The 25,675-nt window shown below is 38.3% G+C and overlaps 1 long non-coding RNA gene across 1 annotated transcript in view; it reads right to left on the bottom strand.

The window, feature by feature from the left end:
- Positions 1-2,580: 2,580 nt before the first annotated feature.
- Positions 2,581-25,675, bottom strand: part of LOC128811928 (uncharacterized) — a 30,659-nt gene continuing 7,564 nt past the window's right edge. The window contains exons 3-5 of the long non-coding RNA XR_008438543.1: positions 19,326-19,421; positions 13,906-14,032; positions 2,581-3,198 (exon numbers count right to left, since the gene is read on the bottom strand). This is a non-coding gene — a long non-coding RNA (uncharacterized LOC128811928). The remainder of the gene's footprint in view (positions 3,199-13,905; positions 14,033-19,325; positions 19,422-25,675) is intronic.

Genomic DNA, 25,675 nt, shown 5'->3' on the forward strand with positions numbered 1-25,675 from the left:
CTTAGATTTTCTACAGAAAGGTTTTCTTTTGTACTGTGACTAACACTGCTGAGCTGATATTTTTCTGCATATTTGCTGAAGATGGAGGTTAAAGGTAATGAGAAGAACTTCAAGGGCACTGTGATTTATACCTGAGTTTTAATGAGAACAAGTTATCTCCTGTTGTGTCCCTTTTCAACTTTTTTTTCAAGTTAACAAAATATTTCCAAGAATTTACCCTGATTGACCTGAATTGTTACCTGGGAAGACATTCTAAAATAATTTTTATATAATACCTTGCTTAAATCAAAAATGTTAGCTGAAGTTTTAATTCATGACCAAAGGGAAAGGGCTTGTGCACAGCTCTGCCTCAGAACAGTTCTGATGGTCTATGCAGGAAGACTGAAAAAAATCAGAAATTCATGGGTTTGTCCTTTCTAGGATTCTTTTTTATCTTCTCTGTGTGTGTGTCCTGCCTCTCTTCATGAATCTTACCTCTGGCACGTCATCTGGGCTTCCACTTTTCTGTTTGTCTCTTTCCTCACCCCCTTGGCTATAAACTTTTCCAGCTCTGTTTCACTAGCCTTAGGCTTGGGTTTATTTTCCTATCCAGACAATATTCAGGACAATCAAAATAATTATTAATGACATATTTTATAATTTTATTAACTATCTTTTGTATGCATCTGCTGTATTGCTGAAGCCAATTAGAAAAATAATTACTTTCCTGTGCCTGAGCAGAAAATTGGCTTAGCTCCAAAAAAAGTGTTCTCCAGGAAGGTTCCCATTAAAATGTAGCTTACGACATGCAGTAGCTACTGAACACTATTGATTCTATTTACTGACTCCTACCTAGGCACAGTGTTTATTTCCCATAGCAAATACATCAGTGATGAATAAGTGGGTTCAGCAGCTGCTGTCCAAAGATTTGCACTTGCTTACTGGAGGGAATCCTGAATCATCTGTTATCCACACACTGTCCTCAAGGGTCATCATTAGCTAGGAACGAGCCTGTTATTTCTCGTATGCCATTCTCTAGACACACATCAGCTGCTGAAGTTTTTCTGGGTTCTTGGAGGCCACCCACTGTAACAGCCAGGACCTGAGGCCATCACCAGCCTTGGCTGTCTCTGTCTCACTGTGACCACTGCCCAGCATGCCCAGGACTATCAGACCCTGCCCCAGCAGTGAAGCAGCAGAGCTGGTATTTGGCATTCCAGAGCTCTGGCTGGTCAAGGGCCCCACTGAGCTGGGCCCACATCCCATCCCATCCCATCCCATCCCATCCCATCCCATCCCATCCCATCCCATCCCATCCCATCCCATCCCATCCCATCCCATCCCTGATGCCCAGGGCTGGGGCTGCCTCACTTCTGGCATGGGAGGATGGACCCTCCTGTCCTGCTACCCTAGGAAGGAAGTACCCTCAGGTCCTTGTCCTTTAGGGAGTATCTGGCATTTCTGCATGCTGACAGTAACCACTATAAAATCTTTATACGTCAGACTCATTGGAAGAGTTGGTAACACTGATACTGAGAGGCTAAATAAAAAATCCTGCTATTTGTGAATGTTGAGAACTAGAGGAGTTCAAGGAGGGGAATTAATAAGTGAAGTATTTGCCCAAGCTACAGACAGAAATAAATATGGGTCACCAGGAAGACATAAAAGGGGCCAGGATAACAGCAGCATGAAGATACTGCAGCCATCATCTCTTCTCCTGCTCCTGTTTGGATAAGTTTTTATTCTTGACTCCACCTTGGCCTCCCTCCCAGCACTCTAAAGTCCACTCTTCCTCACTGCAAGGGCAACAGGACAGAGGTCTCAGTAAGAGCCATGACAGGCCTTACAGAATCAGATGATCAACCATTTGGTGTTTTTACAATTTCAAATATTCAAACACAGTTTGCTACAACTGTTGAACAGCCCAGACCACTGTCTGTCCTGATTCATCCAGGATTTACCCCTCAGCTGGAACATGCCCTCTGTCCATGAGAGGGAAAGAGTGCATTCACCACACCAGCCTCATCTGTGATGCAGTCCCCACTTTGTCTGACCATGTCCAACCCCGGCTCTAAGAACCCTCCGGATTCCAGTTTGACCAACAACTAACATGAGCAGTTTACGCAGGAGATCCCAGGCTCTGCTCACAGCTGTGTGAAATCAGAAGGCAGCACATTCCTACCTTTGCTGGAGCTCTCCTCCCCAGACCATCCATCTTTTGCTTTCTTTTCAGTGACTCTTCCCAAGAGAGTGGAGTTGCAGGGTCTTTCATCTCCAGTGTACTGCCCATCAGTCACATTGCCAGACGTGCTTTTTGATCTTCCTTCCTGCCTGATGGCCTGCTAACAGGAGCCATTTTATATCAGTGTTACACAGCACGTTGTGAAAGGTGAGCCTTCCATACTCCTGCCAAAGCTGTCCCTCACAGCTTTCCATCGAAGGGGGCTCTCTGCTCTGTACAGCCTGCCTGTGCTTGGAGAGCACCCAGTTAGGGTGGCAGCAGGCAAGTACTTACCACCTCTGAATCAAACACTTTTAGCTGTTGCTTTCAAGTTTTATTAATGTTTATTAATTCCTGTTGATATCTTGCCAGAAGCATTTCTTGGAAAATGGCAAAACACTTAGAAGGTATCCACAGTCTTCTTTTTTTTTTTTCCCTGGATGTTGCACAAATTGATTATTAGAGAAAGACTAATTCATTATCCACAAGTAGTTCATAACCCAAATGCACTGCCACCCAAACACTTTTTTTTTTTTCAGCTGAAGTATTCTTTTCTGTTGAGGTATGCTGCTTCAGAAATTCCTTCACTTCTGAAGCATGACAACAAGAAATTGCTGTGTAAATCTAGGGGCAGAGGATGACTAACCCTTAACCCAAGCACTTGGAAAGGTGACAGGTCTGTATTTATTTTATTTACCAGTTACAGCATAGCAAGGGAAGAGTTTACTCCCTTCAGTCTGAGTTTTCAGCAGGAACACTTGGACAACTTTCTGCATTTCTGAAAAACTTTAGGCAGCAATACTTTAAGCCTCACAATTTCTCAAACAAGGGTAACAACAGGAAAGAAAACGAAAACAACTTGCCATTGAGAAATCACCCAAACCACTATTACCCTTCAGGAACTCAAAATGTATCACACTTTTGTCTTCACAGTCTCCCAGTTGCCCAGATAGTGCACTTATTGTCTTTTTCATTCTCCATATCAATAGGCACATCATCTGCAAGCAAAAAGGATACTTACATTCTAACATGGAATCTGGAAGAACGTTCCCCAAGAAATAAAGATGTGACCAAGTACTAATGTAAGAAAACACACAACAGAGTATAAAGAACAAAGCTGAGACCATGTGCCGTGGTCTGTCTGTAGCTGTCAGAATGGACGGGTGTCTGCCACGCTCTCATAGACCTTTTAAACATGCACTCTGCAGATGGGAGCTGGAATAGAGACCCCCAAGGTAACTCTGAAACATCCTCAGTTTCACATTTCTTTTTCACCACTAACCAAAGTATTTACTTATTCATAACGCTCAGACCAGAGTGTACAAAGCAATTCCCATTCTCAGAGCTACAGAAACCTAAGTAGAAAACCCTCATGTCTTAATTTTAACCCTAGAAAAGGTTGCTATACAAGGACTCAACACAGAGACAAATTTCTGGTGAAGAAGTAACAAGTCTCCCATCTCCTCACATGACATTAGATAATGATCTGCTAACTCTTCCTGGCTGGACTTACACACTGGTATTGTCACACCCACAGCTCTGCCCTGATTGCACATTATTATTGTCCCGGGGCATGCCTAACTGGTGAAAGTGAGCAGCAGTGGCACAGCTATCTCAGGATGGTGACCTCTGTGTGCAGAACACTTCATAGTACATATCCCCTTTCTCACAACCATTATGTTTCTCCTTCTGTGGGGAAATAGATGTTCTGAGATACTACAACATTTATCTGGAGGGTTCACATACAGCAGCGTTCCAGTACTACTATAAAGGAATAATTTATGCCAGTTCTGCTGGGGATATCTTAACCCTCTTGTAAACTCATCACACAGTTCTGCAAACAGAAAGAAAATGTAGGATACCGTTAGCAAGTGGAAAACCTTTCACATCAGCTCTTTGGCACAAAATCAGCACTTTTTGAGTCTGTCCAGAAAACAAATCTAGAGACACAAAGCAGTAGTAAAGCATGATTAGGTTGTGCTGTTTTACTATTCACTATTAAACTTTTTCATGCTGACAGTGAACCTCTGCTGCATGCTCTCCAAAAATCAACAGGACACAACAGCAAATTTTCACTTCCTAGAAACAGAGAGGAGGATGAATAAGCACAGAGAATATGTTTTCTCTCAAACTGACAATGCTTTTCTTAATTCTACAATGATGCAAAGTTTCAATTACTTTGGAGTTTCAGTTTTTGAAACAGGAAGTTACTTTTCTTAGCCATTCCCAAAGAAAAAAATGGCTGTTTCATTGGTAAATTATTAAGGTTTAGTCAAGTTACTTAGAACATGAATTTTAAATCACCTGATGTCAACCAGATCGTTAAACTCTCACAATATTCACTGGCATGACAACATCACAAATGCTTATTGTAATTCCAGGATGGAGCTATGCAACTCAGAGGGCTTTCCTATATTCTGTAATGTATACAGGGTAAATTCTATTTATTTCACTTCCACAGATTAACTTCAAAGATGAGAAAAAAAGCAACATCATGTCATTACTTGCAAATGCAAAGCTGTCACATACATAGATTTGCTTTTTTAATAATTTTTTTCTTATTTTTAAGGACAATTTGTGTTCCAAAGGTTTCAGAGACACAGACAAAAAGTATCTGGGAAGGTAACATAGAGGTTTCAAGGTCTCACAGTAAGTCAAAAGCATCACGAATAATAGCAGAACTTCCCAATTCACAGTGTAGGGCTTATCTGGGTTTTAGAGACTACAGTGTCTACAGAAAAGAAATTTATTGTCATGAACCCTGAAAAACCTCTACCATTCCATACTATGCAGTTGCAAGATGACCAGAAATCACTCTGCATACCTTATGTGTCTGCTGGTAAACATAGCATCAAAAAGATATATTTTTGTTTAACTGAAGAAAAAGTAGGCAATATACAGATAAAATACTAATCTTAACGAAGAATAAAAGAGAGTGAAAGCTCTACATTTCTTACTCCATGGCACATTTCTGTTAACATGTTTCAGTCTTCTGAGCAATGCAGATAAGATGGACACCCTCAGAAGATCCCTGATGTCAGATCCTCACTGAGGGACATTTTAAGCATTCCTGGAACTGATGGTAAAATTGAACTCAGAGCCCACAGGGAATATGCCCCTGCCCTGTTAACAAATATCAGACTGCTGGTGACCTCATCACTACCCTATCAGAGCAAAAATTAGAAGTAAGGATATGCAAAGAATGAATGCAGTAAATTTAAGATTTTTCAAAAGGAAACACAGAAGTGCTTAAATTGATCCCTTTCCAGGACTAAAGTGCACTTTGGGTCTTCTTGTTGAGCAAAATATAGTAATTGAGTTGTTGCCCCCAGTAATAGTACTGTGACCTGCAGACAGTCCTGTACTGCCTGAGATGGAAATGATATTAGTGTGGTTGATGAAAAGGTGCAGCACCTTTTCATACTCCACAACTTGGTCAGTTCTCTGAAGAGTGAATAGAGGAAGGAAAAGGAATGTTCAATTCCCTACTGCTATCCTGCCTGCTGAAACTTCTACTAGCTCCATAATCCAGACAAGTTTGAAGCAAGCAAAATCTGCCCTCAAGAGCTGGCACAATTTTTACAATTCATTTCTGTGCAAATGCTAAATAACTATCCTGGACTAGAGGAGAGCGCTTCAGAATGATGCTGGGGCCCAGAATTGTAACCCATTATTTGTATGGTTTCCCTTCAGCACTGATTTTTGCTTAGTGTTACAGTCTGATCTTGAGTCATTAATGGAAGCTTTGAGCTTATATAATAACTGGGCAATATTCTCTAGGGGATGGAGTGAGTACCCAGTGTATCGATTCACATAATTTCTCTGTGGGCATTTCCCAAATCTACCTCCTCAGAGTATCTAAGTAGTCTAATGTATCTTCCTATTCTATTGTTCAAAATGGCTAAAAATGCTTAGTAACTTCATTTTAAATTTCTGCTAATGAGGCTCTGTTTTTTTCATGTAAAATGATAATGTGTCAATACTTCATAACTGAGATGTGTTGGAGAGGTTTTCTTCCTTTAGCCAGATATTTAAAATAGCTAGTGATGTGTGATGTATATTTTTAAAGGTTGTCAGGCAATGCTATTTTTGATGATACAATATGACTGTTTTCCCTTACCACACAGGAAGACAGTGATGATGAACTGAACATGTTTTTCTCCCCAGACAGCATGTCTTTAGGGAAATATCAAGAGAAGTGACAATAAATAAACAAGTCAAACAGCATGATTTAACAGTCTCTGCCTAAGACCCATTATTTAATTAAAAGAAAGAAAATCTTTCATGGTTGATTTTTTTGCAAGGAAATTAATTTCTTATCAACCTTAAACCTTCTCCTGCCCTCCCTGAATTCAGTAGAAGAGTTGACTGTGTTCAGTCAGACCTCAGGCAATGCACTTATTAGTGTGGTTGCTGTTAGTGGATTAGAGAGAGGAGGAGTCTGCTAATAAGTCAGCATTCTAATACCAGGATCAGTATCACAAAGTAGCAGAGAGAGGCTGTAATTTGTGAGCTGGTTTGTGGTGAGATAGCTGTAGGTGTGTGCAGTAGGAGTATAATACAGGCACCAGGACTGTGTTGTGATTCATGTTACAGATCTTAATATAAACCAAGAAGGAAAACACATGTATTAAGGACTTGCAGGGGCACACAGAAGTAGAGGAGGAGTGTAGTCTCTCTACCCAATGGTCTTGGGATTGGCAACTAATACTGTGCCAAAGGTGTTCATGGCAGCGCTGCCTTTGTTGTTTAAGACCAGATGCAATAGACAGTCAAGTTCAGCTTTGCCCTTTGCACACACAAATGTAATTATTCTGCAATTTAAAAACAAAACAAAACAAAACAAACAAAACCCCAAACAAAACAAAAACAACCCATAGGATTGTAAAAACTTCTAGTAAAATAAAATAAAATCCTAGAAGGATATCACTACAAGATGGATGCTAACATCTGTGAGAAAAATAGCTGCCACAGGCTGAAGACCTCTCAGTTTCTTCAGTAAAAGGAAAGAGCAGAATCTGCCCATGACATAAAAGCCCTTCTGAGTAACAGTGCTGGTTCAAACCCTGTTTAAACTGTGATGGTCTGTAGAAAGCAAATAGCTGCCTGTGACCTGATTGGCTGATTGGCTTCTAGAGGACTGAGCATTTGCACCACAAACAAGTCTACTGCCTTCCAATCTCATCCTTTAACAAAACAATTGGCTAAAAGACTCTTCTGACAGAAAAAGAATGAGCCTTGGCAGGCACATGACACCTAGCAAAGTACTCCAATTCTGAATGCTGAAGTTAATATATTGTTCCTAATTAACCCAAATCAAACCTTCACAGACACCCTGGAGCTAAAATAAAAATTAGTTTTGCCCATTGTGTGGAAAACCAATAGAACCCAGGAATCAGATGAAAAATTGCTCCAGGTTGGTGGCAAGTGATGAATCAGGGCTCCTCCCATAAGAAGCACACAAAATTACAAACCTTCTGGGACACCAACACTGCTGTTTCCTGGCATAGCAATCTGCTTCTGAACAGGGTGGGTTTCAGAAAAAAATAGTTGCAAAATAAGTCATAGGGATATTCCATAATCTGAATATGAACAATGTCAGGAGTCAAAACATTATGTACCTATTACTCCTCCACTGTAGTTTTGAAAACATAAGAGACTGGATTTCTGTAACTGATTCTTACCATATAGAATGTGATTATACTAAGCTGGACCTTGTCTGATGCCATTTGGGATAAAAATACATCCTACAGATGACTAGAACTGAGTATGGCCAACAGCCACAAAGGATTCTTCTATTTTCTCTCTGTTTCTTGGTATTCAGAGTTACAGGTTTTCATCCAGCTGATGGGAGAAGAGAGACTAGAGCAGAGAATTTGCTTCAAAGGTGATAGCTGTAGGACTGACTTCTGGCCCAGCAAATGAACCACCCTCTGCCTTCCTAGTGTCTCCTTATGTACCATTGGGGATCTTATTGTCATATTCAAATCCAATTTCCTGTGTGTTGGACACCTCAAAAATAGTGGAAAACCTTACCCTAAGCCTTGAAGTCTAAAATAAGAAATCAGCAATATTTCAGTGATGCCTCCACACTCAGTTTTTTTGTTACACATGACTGTAACGGAGACATACTTGCCAAATTGATTTTAAGTGTGAATTAAGCGAGATGTTTTCATTCTGTCATTGTTCCTCACTAAAGATGTGACCCAAACTGAGTTATTATGAGAGAAGGCTCTGATATTTTGCCCAGGTATCCTCACAACTCAGGAAGCTACTTGCTGCATGATTTTCCCCAGGAAGAGCAAGAGCACTTGGTCCAGATGCACTGAGGACACAGGACCGAAGAGATACAGGTATGTGGAAGGGACATGTAAGTTATAATGCACCCCAGAAGGGTGACTGCAGATGCAAACTTCCTGCAAAAATTTCCAGTCTCCTTCACCAAAACAAAATATCATAAGTTGAATTTCTACTAGGAAGTTGCCAAGTTCATAATGCCTTGGCGCATCTTGGTACAAGGCAGTCCTACAAGACTAGCTGAAATTCCTTCCAGGGAAATAAATTCCTAACTTTTTAAAAGCAGCTGATCAGACTTGGCCCCTGATTTATTTTGCAGAGCTGCAGTATGGTAAACTGCCAGCTGCTGGAGAGCAGCATCATGCTGCTGCCAAAGCAGAAGGTAAAGAAGCTGCAGTGAGGAATGACCTGCAACTTGTATTTAATTAATTTTTTTTCTTTTGTTTCTGTACTGGCATTAGGGGTCTGAGAGGAGTAGGAGAGAAGATCTGGAGAAAGCATGAAGGATTAAGTCCTGGAGTAAGGAGAAAGTGCTGGGGTAGAAGTGATGTTTCCACTTCACACAAAGGGGAAGGATTGGTGGAAGTTTTGTGAAGAAGTGATATATGGCTGCAAATATTTCCAGAGTGGCATAGATATATTTGGTCAGTTCCATAGCTTGCAAAGTATCTTCTATATGTACCTTTTCCCCACAGAAGAGTGAAAATTTTTCGCTGTGTGTAAAGTTATAGAGGAACAATTTAATAACTGACCCAATAAGCCAGCTTCTGCAATTCTACATCTACCTTTCCTTTCCTACTATAGAAGGAGAGTTTATACTTTGTATGTATGTGGTAATAATTTCTTTTGCAAACTTCCTTGGACAGTGAGGAAGCATCTCAGATGCTTATAAATGTTCCTATATTCAAACTTTCTGAATGATGTGCTGCATAAAGCCATCTTCTCAGGCTGTCAATGTGGAGCAGACATGAGAAACTCAGCAATCACAGGCGCATGCAGCCCAGTACACACACTTTATACTTCACACAATTGCTTATAAAATCTGATTTTCCAACAGGCAACTTTCCACATTAGCTGTTTTATTTTATTATTCCTTCATAAATGAGTTTCTTTCTCTTTATTTCAGTGAGCTTTCATTATTAATTTTTATAGGAGAGTTAGCTGACTGCAGTTATGTTCTCTTATTAGATCATCTATTCAACCCACAGTACCTTACAGGATTAGTCAGGAAACAGGAGAGCACACACTATTGAATTTTGGGCTATGAATCTCTCATGTGTAGCTCAGATCACTAAAAGGGCCTCTCCAACTTAATTACTCACTAAAATCAAGAAGACAAATGCTGAGCAGTGATGAGCTGCATTTTTTCCCAAAGTCCCCACCAGCAGTCAGCATCTATTTGGAAGTGCTTTGTTGGTTCTTTTTCTTGCAAGGAATAAGTTGCATCACATCATTTTAAGGTCCAAAGTACTTTTACTTGACACCCCAAATCCCTGATCATTTTAAAGTGAGTGAAAACTTAATTTGTCTCAGTAAGCAAGCATCAAACAGCCCCCTGCGATGTTCCTTCTATATCTTGCCATAAGTCCCTATACACATATAAAACATTTCTTTTTAATTGTTCTGAAGTAAAATGTGACACAAGCATTTGGTTTAGGCAGTATATCTGATAGACCTGTGGTTCTGGAAATTTCTAGCAGCCATTCTCAGATATCTGGACTCTTGTGTAATAAATTGTTTCTAGGACACAAAAATTATCAAATTTATACCTGATATGCCCAGTTATCTCATTGGAATGATATAAAAGATGGTGCTCACTTTTTCCTATTAGCAGTCCCATGGAACATCTTAGAGGAAAAAAGAAGCTACAAGTTCATTGCTGTATCTTAAAGCATTGGACAAACTTAGCATGATGGGTGGCATTTCCATCCTTACCACTCACACAAGGTCCATGTAAGCTGGTTGTTTTGCCAGTTCCTTCTTCAAACAAAAACCTTTTCCATGAACAGAACTAATTTGAGCAGTGACCACCATAATGGGGATACAACACTTTCTCCTGGAAATGCCAGTCTTGTCTTCACTGCTGAATCTCATAGAACAACATGAAAATAGTCTTCATTCCTGTCTAGTGCAACTCTAATCTTTTTCTGACCATCAGCAAATCAAACATTTAGCACAGTCCCATGTAAGTACTAAACCTCATTTGCTCTTCATAGCCATTGTTACAAACAAATCCTGTTACAAACACATCCTCTATTCTTGTTTTCAATAATTCTCATCTCCCTGCAACTCTACCTCCCTCTGGCAGAGGACTATGATGCTGCTCAAGCTTCATATGTAACATTGACTCATGGGAACCACAGCTTCACTTCCAGGCATTTAAGAAATTATTTCATGTAGCCCTCTAATAGTAATTAACTGATATTAACCCCTACCAAGGAAAGCCTTGGCAGAGTGCCCCAGTCACCTTACAAACCACATATTCCACACTGACTTGCAGAAGAATGAACTTTCACCCTCAGCTTGCCAGCCACTCTGGATCAAGCAATGAATCACATTAGTGTGGTCTCTACCTCCCAAAACCTTATCAGAAAATTCATCTGGAGCTTTTCTTGTCAGAGTGAACTCAATATTTGAAAAATTTTGGGCTCTCAGAATAGACTGCTAGGGGAAGGTTGTTGCCTCTGACCTTATATTTCTATTTCTTCTAAACTACATTTCTATTTCCAGAAGTTTGTTTTAAAAATTAAGTTTGTGCTCTTCAAAATGTGACAGACTGACTGTACAGAAGTGAAATTTTTCTGTCCACAGAAGTCTTACCTGTCAAGGCTCATCATCACAAAAGCAGAGGAGATATACCCATGCTGTTGATTAATTGCAGTGCAAAATCTCAGGGGTAAAGCATTTCAGCCCCTATAATTCCTTCAGACAGGAGTGTTTGCTTTTCCTCAGGAAATCCCCAAAGTGTTTAAGTTGGTATCCTCATATCAGGATCTAGACTTGTACTCCTATCTTAAAACTACTCAAATAATTCAACCATCTGAGAGCTTGTGAAAGGGGTTTATCACCATGTGAATGTGATACATGGCTCTTGTTAAAAATTAAATGTCAGGACCATCCCTTTTCTGTTTTGAATGAAGAGGATCCATTTGAATGACATATTCACATTCCAGGCTTTGGGGGAACATGATCATGATCTTGTTAAGAAGTAGAATACCTGCATAAGAGTCATCATCTTACAAATCAAAGTTTGAGCAGGATTTTTCTTTCATATAATTATAGCAAGTAAATTCACTTTTTTTTTTTTTTTTTATTATTCTTCAGTCAGTCAAGTCCAGACACAGAGTAGCATTTCAGAAAGAATAACTTGGTCTTGGGCATAAAATCTTTTGTGACCTTTACAAACCCTTGCATGGAATGTCTTGTGGATATAGATGTTGTTGCCAGAGTTCATTTTTCTACCTTTGTTCACTTAAGACTGGAACAGATTATCTGCAAAATCAAAACCTGCTAACCGTACAAATCTATTTATTTGCTTCTTTTTCCAAGGATGCAGTATTTCAGTGAACAACCTCATAAACTTTTAAAGAAAGCTGAATGCAGATGGAGCTTCCACTGCATCACTGTGTGTCATAATGCAGATTCTCAGATTAATATTACTGCTCTGAGCAGTAAATAAGCAGAATTTTCTGGTCCTCATTATTTCAACTTCAATGATATACCAGGAATGTGAAATTGTCCATAAAATAACAAAACAAAATAACAAAAAAACCCACACAAACTCCCTGCCCCCCCCAAAAAAAGAAACACCACCACAAAACCACCAAAGCACAAAATCCTAAGAAACAAAATAATGCCACAAAACCCCCAAATTAAACTCAGCAGAAAAACCTCTATGCCCACCTGTGCCCAAATAAGAGCCCTAAAAATTTATTAAAGTAAAAGTACATATTACACCACCTCTACCTACAGATTTTTTCATAAATACACAGTGTAGCTCAGGACCAATCTAATGCAGTCTCAATATTAGAAGGAGATCTGCAGCTCGGGAGAATATCTGTTTCTAATTTATCTTGATGAAACTTTGCCCATATTTCAAATTCCCTATGCCAAAGGAAATTCAGATTTCATTAAACAGAATTGATTTTTTTAAAGAAAATCAAATTAATAAAGATATTCTTATGTAAAACATGGGAATATGAAACAATGTTCATTTTAACAAACACACTCAACAAATCCATTGAAACCAAAGCTATGTATTAGTTTTCAGCAGTATCCCATAGGAACAAGACTGAACATATAAAGATAAAACAGGTAATTTTGGTTCCAGCTTACCCTAGGGAGTAGGACAATCATTCATTGACTTCAGTTTACAGTTATTCACTCCTATTACACACCAAAGGAATGCATTCTGCCAATCAGGACAAACACAGAAGTAATGAAAAAGCAAAACCACTGGTAGTCCATATAGACAGAAAACAAACCAGCCCTTGCAACAAGGGCTGAAGAGTGCATATCCTTAAAATCAATTAAGAAAATTTCTCTGCAAGGGCCTTGCAAGAGGAGGTGGAAGAAAACAGATAAGATGCATGAAATTAGCCAGCCTTGCAAAATTTCATCACACCAAACTGAAGAAACATAAAAAGCTGAAGAAATTGCAGCCTTAGTCATATTCTTTGGACTTTGAGGCCATATTTAACATATACATTTAGTTTAGAGATCATCTCAGTCCATCTTACAGAAGTACCCCCTTCTACAGTCACACATTAATTAACATCAACTTCTTATGCGAGTATGGTCATGCCAAGTTTAAGGAGGTGAATTTTTTTTTTTTTCATAAAAATGTTACTCATGGAACCTAGAAGGTACACTTGCACATGTATGTACATGTATGTACACTTGCACATGTGTGTATACATATGTATGTATGTATGTATATATGTATATTTTAAACTCTGGTCTACATTAACTCCAGCTCTTGCCCTTTCATACAGAAAAGTTCCAGTAACCCTCAACTAGAAAAGGACCATATGAAGAAAGAGTTAAGTTCAATAACTATTTGAAACTACTCTTTGGCTGTCAAATAGCAATATTTCATAAGTATGGAGTCAGTTGGACAATTTGGAGGAAGCACTCTCAAGACTCTTTCATCTTCATTCAATTTTCAACGCTAGGTTCAACAGTGTCTTAAAATTTTATGAAAAAATATTCATCTTCCCTTCACCCACACAGTCAGCAACCCAGATCCTGCCTGGTGATACTGACAAGGGGATGAGAAGTTACAAGATGATCTATTAGGTTATATTTCAGTACTAAAAATAATGAAACATTTCTACACATAACAGAGTATAGTGATAAAAATGTCTTCAGGTAGTGGTTAGAAACGGCTGTTCTGTACTGCTAAGTACCTTCATTAAGAGTTTAGATTTCTGTCTTCAGAGCTCATTTGGGAAGGAGCCGAGCAGTGTTTTGAGAAGCCAGCACAGGTGTACAATCCAGGTCTTTTCTACTTCTTCCAGAAAGTCTCCTGAAAAACTGGGAGAGAGAGATTTGTGGAGGGTGCCTGAAGAAGGATACTGAACTCAGAAGACCTGCAACAGTTAATAGCAACTGAGACATTGATATTTTCTCCCAGTTTTCAGAGTCCACCCTTTTTCTGCATCTTAAGCATGGAATTTCTCACAGAATTAACATCTCTACTAAAGGCAAATGAATTACCCAACTAAAGAATCCATGGAAGCAGCAAAAGGAACATTTCACAAGACAAAAGGAGAGAACAGTTCCCCTTCCTATCACATTGCTCACCCCAGGTTTCCCTTTAACTGTGGTGAGAAGCCAGCTCTATAATTCTAATTGTGCTGTAATTGTCTGCTGCGTACGTTTAACATCTGCCTGTGCCATAGCAATCAATAGCAGTTAACTTTGTTTTCCTTTTCCCCCTTTGTGTGATAAGTGCTGTTTCTTTCCAGCTTGTGTCACAGTCTGTATTATCTTTGTTGACAGCCCAGCTTGCAAGGGAGTCCCTCCTCAGTGTTATGTTAATAATCTTAGAAGGGAAATACACAGTGCTAATTCCTAAACACCAGGGAAATGAAACATCACTGTGTACCTGGCTACAGCCCTAAAACTGGAATGACAGAGATATTTTGTCTGAGTGCAATGGCACTGATCTCCCTCTTTCCATAAAATTATGCAACCATACATCAAAGCAGTGGTTCCACTATTTGAATGTCTAGCAAACAAAACTGGACATTATATCCTGCAACCTAAATGTCTGCTATATGGACAGCTACACTAAATATTTGGCTGCTGACAGACCATCTGCAAGACATGTCACTATAAATTGATTTATGGGGGACAGAAGGTAAAATTCTCTGGAGACAGAGAGTAAGTTACACTTGCAATTTCAGATTTTTCTCCTTAACTACTGCAGTAATACAGAAGATTGGCAAGAAAAAGCAAACACAGATGCTCCCCAGTTTTGGCTAGTGCTTGGTGACTGGCAAAATACAAAAGTCCCAAATCTGACTTTGGTAAAAGGCCATGAGAACTCTGGGTCCTTGTCTAAGTTTTAAAGGTGATTCCAATAAAACTTTCATTCTAACAAAATATTTTTCCAGATTGTTTTTACATGGAGAAATAAGCTGAAACATTAAAAGAACAAACAAAAAGTGGTCTGTATAATTTTTCTTTTTACATTTGAGTGAAGCAGTGACAATCTCCAAATTTTTATCTATGGCACATAGCATTTAAAATGTCTTTAAAAATCTTCCAGAAAGAATATGGATTGCATAAATTATTATTTAAAAGTGAAAACTAAAGTTTTTCTCCAAACTTAACAGTGAACTGTATTACATACATTGGTATGCCTGTTTCCCACAGGATAAAAGTATTGAAATATTAAAAGGCTATACTCAAAATAGTCCTTGTTGAAAAAAACTGACGTTTATAAAGATCTATTTCCTGTTAATGTAGTTTGAAAAAGTTTAAGTCAAGGCATCTAGTCTCCTAAATATTTTTTAAAATCAAAGCTCTGAACCATGACAGGTAAAAGCATTCAAGAGTATAAGCTATATTAAAAAAACCCAAACAGCCAAAGCCAGTGGGTAAAATATAAAGGCTGTGTGACATCCTGTAGTCATCTATGACAGCTTAATAGCATTTTAGGGATATAACAAATACAGCAAATATTTCATCAGAACATTAATTCTTGGCCATACTAGCTCAAAAATAAAATGAAATATTTGATATTGATACCTACAGAAAAAAACTTACAGTCTTTTCCTCCTGTCATAAACATTACACATCTTCCTAACAGGAATATCCTTAACAGCCGCATCCTCTCAAGTACCACTTTAGAAAAAAAAATTTCCATAGGGTTGGAATATAGCCTGTGTTATCCATCCATGCAACTCCTACTTCTGACATTAATGTTCATGGGAACTAGCAGAAAAGAACAGTAATAGAAGCCCATGAATGTGAGAACATATAACACTTTTTTCTGATCTGTCTTTTTGATCCCTTTGATGCTTGAATTTTTGTGGTTAAACATTATTTTCCTATGTTAGGAGAATGACATGACAATCCTTTTAGTGCATTTCTTCATTCTCATACAAAACTAGCTTGACAGGTTAGATAACAATACAAAATACATAGAGATAAAAATGGAGAAGGTGAGGAGGAATTCTTTTCCCTAAATAGTTGAGCTCAAAATAAAGTCTTCAATAGCTCTTCTCTACAGAGAAATATGCACCTTCATAGCTTTGTGTACCTCCTTGTTCTACACTATGCTAAAAACACACACTGAAAAAACCATAGTGGTTTTGCCACACAACATCTATATGCTCCAACTAAAACAAAGAATTCTAAAGGGAAAGTATCAAAGTATTTACATTAATTAAATTCACTGCTGCCAGAAACTGAAACTTCCAAATTGTTAAATAGAATTTAGTAAGAGAAACAAAAGCTGTTACAGCCAATTCAGAAATGAGCAAGCACTCCAACTGACTCTTTAAAATACTAAGTCATAAACCTTCAGAAATAAAAGATAAATGAAGATACCATGTAGGAAAGGTTGCAGGCTATGTATGGCTGCAGGAAGCAAAAAAAAAAAAAATCCTTGTGCAAAACACTGCATGGTAAAGGCTGTACTGCAGATACAGCCAGGCTTAATTAAACACATCAATGGTAAAATATTTTGAGGACAAGCTTAGTGTTAAATGCATGATTCTTGTGAGAAGCTGCAGGTGACAAAATCAAGATGGCAGCAAATCATGACTGTAACAGAAAAGGGACTTTATACATTTATCATTTTGATCATTACCACTGTTACTATTTTTGGTAATAAGCAGCATCTTTAAAAGTGAGCAACATCAGGCTGAGATTCATGCACAGTAGACCACTGCTCCTACATCCCTAAGAGAACATCACTTTGCAGCCTTCAGGATGGACATAGTACAAAACAGGTGGCATCTTGTGCAATGTGCTATCAGCAGTACTGACTTCCATTTAGATAAGGCTTTTAGAGACAGTCAAAACTCTTAAGGATAAAGATTTATTTCAGGCTACTTATATCGATAGACTTCCTTAGGAAGAACCCTGCTGGAGGGTTTCTCCCAAGATGCTTCCCTCAGAACCAGTCTCTCTAGAGGCTGTTGCCCAAATTCAGAATTCCCACAGCTTTGTGCCAGGCCTGCTGTTGTAATCACCAACTCAAACTATATCACACTATATGTATAACTATTCCTGACCAACCAAAATTGCCAGTTTCAGGTATTAGACCTAAAATCTCAGTGTTACAAAATTGCTTCAGGGAGAGTTGTTGTCAACTCAAAGGGAGCTAAGTTATGGGCAGAGAGTCATCCTAGTCACCACACAGACTTCTCCTGGAGGATGTGGGCTGGATAGTTAATTCATCACGCAGAAAGCAAGGGGGTAATTAAGATGTCTCACATAAAGAGCAGTTGAGAACATTAGTCCTGGCTATGATTCCCTGTCTCTGCCCTGACACACCAATGTTATTTTCTATCCTCTCATCACTTACCAAATGCTAAAACCTCCCAGCCTTTTCTTTGCCTATAACTAATCATTACTGGCAACTGGCCACAAAGTTAAAAACATCCAGTGGTAGTGTTCCATGTAGTTTTCAGAAAAAAGAAAAACCTTCTTAAAAAACTATATGGTGAAACACCAGGATACAGAGAATAAGGATCATATTTTTGACTCTGGGATCCATACTATAATTTCAACAGTACCACATTACTGCATTGTATGTATTACTGTATATATCTACACATGTATTTACAATTTGAAAGTCCAGATCTGGACACAGAAACTACAACCCTTCAAAGAAGGACAACAAGAAGAAAAGCTTTCTTCCAAACACTCAAAGTAATTTACTTGAACCTTTCATTTCTTTTTCATGTATTAGCATTTTGAGAGTAGGGCACAAAATGTGTCTTGATTTTGAAGGGCTTACTTTTATCTGATGTGTATGATCTTTCGTATGGAAATCAGACAGTATTTCTTCCCTTGAACTCCATGTTCAGTTTATATAAAAATCTAGATTTACATACCTAGAAGAAATATTACCCCCCATTTATTTTCAAGCTCATTTTGAAGCACAATCCAAACTCTGGTGATAGACTGACCCACAACCACTTACCATTTGTCCAAATTTACCTAGCTTTGGCAAACCTTCTTTGCCTACTCTTCCAGGATTTTTGCATGTTGTTTGGACAGAAATTCACTCAAAAGGGTTGCTACAAATCAGCAGTGCACAGCTGGTGTTTTTCATGGGTTTTCTATACAAAACCTGGAATTCCCAAAGTTTTTGGCTTTCCATATATTGTGAAGATACAATGCTGATTTAACAGCCCAGAATTGCCCAAACCATTTACTTCTGTGAGAAGAATGAATAAGCAGTAGCATATCAGGACAAACTAGCAACATCTATGCCAAAATTCACAGCATTTACATTTGCTTAGCACCTAAACTTTGACTCTAACATCCTGATCCAAATGAGCATTAGATCTGAGAATGTTCTAGTTCAAGCCACCCACTGGTAGCCTTTCAGAAACATATAAAACACATCCAGATCAGCTTTCTGTACTATGTATGTTTAATCCTAGACCCACTAAATTCAGCAGCAAAATTTTAGCTACTTTCTATGGTATTGAATGGAAATAGTCTGAAGTAAATAGAAATTTTCTACTTTCTCCAAGGTGGCATTCTAATACAATAGCTGACAGAGACTATTAAAAGAGTATTAAGTTTCTCACCCTTAGGCTCAGTCTTTGAAATAAAGAAAGTCTACTAGTTCTCACAGAGAATTTTTAGCATCAGTTAAATATAATCTAGAACAGAGAGAGTCCTGGGCTAGACTGGGGTAGGTGGGATGGATATCTGTCAGGATCCTGTTTTGTCCAGACTTAAAAAGAGAAGACTTGAGGAGTCCTTGCCTACAGCTGTCAGATGGGAGAGAGTAGAGAGATAGTCAGACTCTACAGCTACACAGTGGGTAGAGGAGAAGCAGTAGACACCAGCTGCAACCTAGGAAACTTCCATTAAAAAATATATATTGTCAGAGTAGTCAAACCCTTTGCCTCTGCAGTGTTCAGCACTTCAAGTCTCACTGTAAAAGTTTATGCATTCTATGATTTTTATGTTTGTATTTGTAATTCTTGCTCTGGGTAAAACTTAGAAGGCAGTGCTACACTCAGAAAATACTTTTTTAAGATGCCACATATGTATTTTTGCCAAAGACATCTGAAATTTTACAAGCTATTTATTTTTTTAGAAGTGTCTGATCTTTTCATTTATTCCCCACCTGAAATCATCCTGAGATGCATAATCATTCCTGCAGGAACCAATTGATTTCACAGATTATTCTTTCAGCTGAGAAATAAGCAGGAGATGATGAAACCTGCAGGGAAGAAAAGCATTCTTGAAAACTTTCCCCTCTCCCAGTCTAAAAAAACAGAACAGCAGGGAAACTATATATGCAACAATTTCCAAACTTTTTTTTTCCTGAGAAACAGGTAGACAAATGATAGTCCTAATTCAGCAAAGCAATGAGGTATCTGGACAATCTATGAATCATGAGTGTTGGCTAAGAAGATGCCTCTCTGAACTTGAGCCAATGTTGAGGTACATTGCATCCTCTCTCCTTTTCTCATTTTCCTTGTCTAAAGGATTCCTTCCTATGTGGCAGATATATCAGAAAAGCTAAGGAGGCTTCACAGGTACCAGCAACTGGTGAGTGCCACTCACAAGTGGAGTGTTAGTATAACTCCATGTAGCTCTCCACAGCAGCTGAGTTAGGCCAGTTCTAACATCTCCAGAATGTCATTTAGCCCAGCACTCTATGGGAATAAAGTTGGATTATAGCCCTGTCCACACATCTGCATCAAGTAATGGAGGAACCTGAGGCAGAGTCTCTTCCAGTATTACATCCCTTCTCCAGTTCTTCTGCTTCCCAGAGTAAGATATCACATTATCTTAGATAAAATCCTGCCCATTACACTGACTGAATCAGAAATACAAAGAGCAGGTGCTTCATAGCGACAGCCAAATGCAATGGCTCAGAATCTTCTGTGTGCCACTTTCATACAAGGTCAATTGCACATTCATACAAGCTGAACCCTCAGCTGCTACCTTACACAGCCTTACAAATGCACAGGCTGCACAAAACTCTATTGGTAATTAATTTGTCAAGCAAATGCTAGGGAAGAACAACAGTGGTAATTTATACCATAGATATTCAAATGAAACATCTCGCCTGAGTAATTTAATGTCAGAGATTAGGAGAGCCACAAAGCAGAACAAAGAATTAGAGTCTTCCACCAGCTATTTCTTGAAGGGACATTACTGTAATGTGTTATAAGCCAATTTCAGACACAGTAGAAACATATGCTTCTTCACTGAACTATTCTGGACAGGTTTTGGCATTAAAAGGATTGTGAAATTATAGATGCACATCTTATGGACAGCGACTAGGATAACAGGGGAGGATAGAAGTCAATCAGAAAAGACCTGTATGGAAGACACTCTGTGCTATCCTGAGAAAGTATGGGTTAGCTACTGAAAATATATACTGCATTCTAGTTCTTAGCAAAAAAAAAAAAAAAAAAAAAAAAAAAAAAAAAAAAAAAAGTAGTGCAGGACTGATCCCTCTACCACTCTTAGTTTATTGTGGTAGGCATTGGAACCCTCATCATTTATTACCAACAATCCTCTCCAATGATAACACTAGTGATAGTAGTTGTTGTAGGGTTACTTTTTGTGTGTATGTAATAGAATTAATAGGATTTCATTTTAAAAAAGAAATGTTGGGATGATACTGCAGTGCTTTGCCAGGATATCCTGGATTCACTGGACTTCAGGAAAACCAAAAGTGGGATTCCCTGGCTTTGTGACTGTGCATTGAACTTCACTGTACAATGGAATTACCTAGTATTGAAAATGCTTGTAGTGCTAGAGCTGTGTCTGAAACACCCAGAAGCTTCAATTTCAACTTGGTCAGCACTTCATCCCTGCTGCAGCAACTTTGGGAGCCTTGGTGAGAATTGTAGAATTTCTGATCTTGAATAAAAACCTATCTCAAACCCTGGTGTTTCAGAGTTCCACCCTGCTAAATGACTTCCTCAAATCTTCTACCAATACTTTTTAGAGGTCTGGACCAGCTGACTTAAAGAAACTAAAATGTCTTAGTCCAGAATCCCACACCATGTTTCTTGGTTTCTATTGCCTGGAAAGCTCTCACCTCAGCAGTCAAGAAGAAGGGGAGAAGAAGGAATTCTTCCTGGTGGCAGAAGTTAGATAAAGCATTTCAAACCTTGTTGACAATAGAATATTTTATAATTTAAACTGCAAGAAATGTATTTTTAGATGTATTCACAACAGATGATGGGAAAAGCTACACTTCTGTGTAAAAATAATTAATATGCAGTACAAAAGAGCCCCTTCATTTTCCGGGAGTATTGCCAATTAGGATATTACAGCCATCTGAAACAGGCCTCCTTAGCACCAAGATGATCCATTTTCTTGACTTGTGTGTCTTAGGATGATTTAGTGGGATAAACAAGGGTACATCTGAAGGAGCAATGGCAGAGCAAGCAAAACTACACAAAAAAAATATCCCCTTAGCTGTCTGTCTGGTTATGAAACTGTGAAGAGAAGTAGGTCCTTTGGGGAAAATATAAAAGCAAAGAAGGATAATTTGGAAATTGCCTGACCACAGTTAAAACCGCTTTCTTCAAGCAAAAATTGTTGCTAGTCTTGAAAGAAGTTGTGTTAATATAGGTCTGATTGTGGGATTTGCTCCTCGATTTTTTACACAAGCCATTTGACAATAAGGCATATCGCTACTAGATTTTAATCTGGCTGTACTTTACTCTCAGCAATGTTTCTGAAATACATCCTGCTGAACAGAACATGATGAAACAAATGAAAGATGGGATGTAGAAGCAAAAAGAAATTTTAAAAGAGGCAGGTAGGAAATATAATTTGTATAGAGTTGAAAAGTCTTCGAAAAAAGTGAGAGGACATGAGGGGAGCTCTGCATACAACTTCTGCAAAAGCACAATTAGTGGATCTCCTATGTGATAAAAATATCACTGTTCACAGACACTCTAGGTGTACTTCAGCCATACAAAAGAAAACAAAAGAGCTGTATCTCGAGCAGTGTGGAGATATATATGTAAAAGTCAAAACCAACAAACAGAACCCCACAAGATCAGCTGGAAACAGTCTGAGGAACCGCTCAGGAGGATGAAGCTATCATTGTTTAGAGGGTAAAAATTAATTCAGTTACCCAGTTTGACAGTCAAAGTAACCAAGCTAAAAAATACAGCATGGATGAGATGTAATCATGAGTAACATATTCAGAGTATTATACAATAACTATAAAGCAGTGGACATATCTCATTATTGAAATATCACTCAACTTTTTGGCCTCTCTCTGGTGCCATCAAAGGACTGAAAACAAGTCATGTTCCCAGCAAGTGAAAATATGGGTAGGTTTAAAAGGGAAAAATGTGGTATAAAGAATATACCAGCTTCCACAACACAGGCTTTATAATGAGAGAGAGAACTGAGAGCCAGAACTGTGGGCTTTGAAATCCCACCTTTTTTATTCATCTCCTGAGAATCCATGAACAAATCACCTCTTCTCTTGCCTTCATTTTCTTGTGAAGAAACTGGAACTGATGCATGTCTGATGGGAATTTGACAATCCTGATGTGATCATCACTTGAAAAGCTTTTTAAAATGTAATATGGGAATGTTGGAGAAATGCTGCAGTTGTACCCCCTCCAGGGCTTCTACTCACAGGTGTATGAGGGGGAGGACCAACTGTGTTTTTTTCAAATTAAAATTGTATTTACTTACAATCTGGATTAATTATTTCTGCTCTCAAGAGAGAAAGTTTGAGTTAGTAGCTTTTGGGAAGCTTGAAAATTATATCAGTGGCCATAAAACTCAGCTCCATGTCCATTACTGTATCACCTGATGAAAAATACATTGTAGGGACTCCATTTACCAGCTAACTAATGCTTCACACCCAAGGACAAATAGTGTATTACAATTCACTAGAAAAGGAGACAATTTCTTTAGTACAGTAATCTCCACATAGTAATTGTTTGATGGTTTTCAGCTGGAAAAAAATATGCTAATAGGATCAATAAACAATGAGAAAAAAGCTTTGAAACAACGATGAATACAGATAAAACAGTTCAGTGAAACAGAGATATTTCCAGATGGCAGCCAAGCATGAGCTAGGAAGCATTGTAGTGTCTTTTCTGAATACAAAGAAAGAAGCATATGCTCAGAAATAGACGCTAAAGTTGTACTTAGACAGGGAGAAAAACTCAGTATTGTTTAGGGGTAAGGATTATGAGGTTGAAGCAGACCAAGCTGTGTAATCTCAGCTCATTTACAGTCACTAAATATTTTTTTTTTCTTTTGAGACTTTGGCCAAAAGTGTTGACTACCCAGCTTAAAAAAAAGACTGTGATCTGTCATGGAGGCCACCTTTTCTGGGTGCTGTATTCATTATTTGTCTGGGTACCTTCATTTCACATTTTTTTGCTGAAATTAAAAAAAAAAAAAGTCTTCAGGAACTGTTGTTATTCTGGCTGAGTTTCCCTGAGTAATTCCATTCCCACTTGGAGAGTGACAATAAAATTTCCCTCAGCTCTCTCTGGGTTCTCATCAAATGTTGCCTGAAAATACCACAGTGCTATTCCATCCATTCTTTCTGCCCTCAAGTTATCAACCAATATTGCTGACCAGAAATAGCCCCACAGGTGGTATGATATGAGAATTTATATTCCAAGGCTGAGAAAGAGCCATGGCACAGTGTCTGATGTGGTTCAGAGCAGTCTGTTGTGGTTGAATAATAGTTAGCTTCATTTCATGTGAAAACCTTACCTGTTGAGTGCATCAGCTGTGAAACCAAAGGCATGAACCAAAAGCAACATTGCATTAGATTGTAAAACACAGAGCATGCCAAGAGTAGTTAAACAGAAGAGAGGACCTGCTCCTTAATTTTTTTTTTCACCAAAAAACCAGAGACTGGCCATGTAATGCTACTGAGTTGTAAAAACTAACCTCCTGATTCAATCTTATCAGACCACTCTGGCTTGCAGAGCTACTGTACAGGCAATTCCATCTTTCAGAGTATGTAATGGAAAGTTGGCAATGCAAAAGTCACAAAGGTGGGTCCTTTTGTATCAAATGGACTTCAAAAGAGGGATGGTTTGAGGAACAACAGCTTGGATGCTTTTCCTAATATTGTGCAATTTTTGTTACACAAACACAAGTTTGTTGCTTTCAGTCACAATTCAGAGCTGATGTGAAAAGTGCGTAGGTCTTGGTGTGGATAAAAGGTCCATGCAAGTGTCCAGCAGACAGCCACTGATGTTACTTTGTTTACCTTCTGGAAACTACACATTTCATTTTGATAGAACATTTGTCTGAAAAGCAATCACAGGTTGAGCTGGTGCTTTGAGATGTGAATTGTACTAACACAGAATAGGCTACAAAAAGCTGAAAATTACTACAGAGGTGCTGTGAAAAAGATGAGATTGTTGGATGGCTCCCATTTGACACAGGGAGAAGTGGTCACATACAGCGTGAAATCACAAAGGTTACAATTGAAAGGACTTCAGAAAGGGGCAGCACTCAAGAGAGATTTGTACTTTCTCATTCTTGCTAGTTTTTTGGGGGGTTTTTGGTTTTTTTTTTTTTTGTGAAAAGAACGAGGATTGAGTAGTTTGCCATACAGAAAGCTGCTGTTATTTGAGAACAGAATACAACAGCAATTTCTATAGTGCTAGGACCTGTCAGATACTCTGCCATAGTCAGGAAGGGCACTATCCTTGAAAAGAAAAGAAAGAAAGGAAACACTGATTCAATTATAGGACCAACATAAAGCAGTTTTCAAAATATTATTGACATCTGGACTTTTCAGTCTGGTATGCAGTAGGAGATGAAAAAAATGTCATCCTAGTAGTAGTCTTCCATCCAAAAAACAGCACTACCAGAGAATGTGGTTCTTCATTGTTTCCTCCCTCACAGATTGTCTCATACCAGTCTTTTCCATTTCCTGCACTGTAACACAGTTGTCATGTTGCAGCTGTAAGAAATTAAAAACATTCAATCAAACACTCACTGTTATACATTATACTACACTCACTGTTATACATTATACTACAAGTATGTACTTTGCTGTCCTCTAAGTTTACCCTAGACTTACTTCTGTTTTATGCTGGCAAATTCAAAGGAAGATTTTCTCCCAGAGTAACCCTCATCATTTATATGAAGCATATATTATGGACAAAACTGAAATCCTAATATTTTCCTCTAAAAATCATGAAAAGAAGAAGACTGTTTGGATCAGATAGTAACACACTATATAATTTATCTAAATTACTTTAATCACTGAGATCCACATATAATCTTTTATAAATTAGTACAGAATATTTCATGTAATTTAAACACTGACAGGAAATCTATGCTTGCTTGCTCTTCTTTTCGTTATTTGAATGTTAATACTGGAAAATAATTCTAAAAACATGAACAGTTTGTTGACTTTGCAGTATTTTTTAATACTGCAAAGAGGAGACAACTGCATGTACTTTAATGATGTGAAGCATAAAAGACCAAAAGGGTAAAATC

The sequence above is a fragment of the Vidua macroura genome, chromosome 1, assembly GCF_024509145.1.
Source record: "Vidua macroura isolate BioBank_ID:100142 chromosome 1, ASM2450914v1, whole genome shotgun sequence".
Classification (NCBI taxonomy): domain Eukaryota; kingdom Metazoa; phylum Chordata; class Aves; order Passeriformes; family Viduidae; genus Vidua; species Vidua macroura.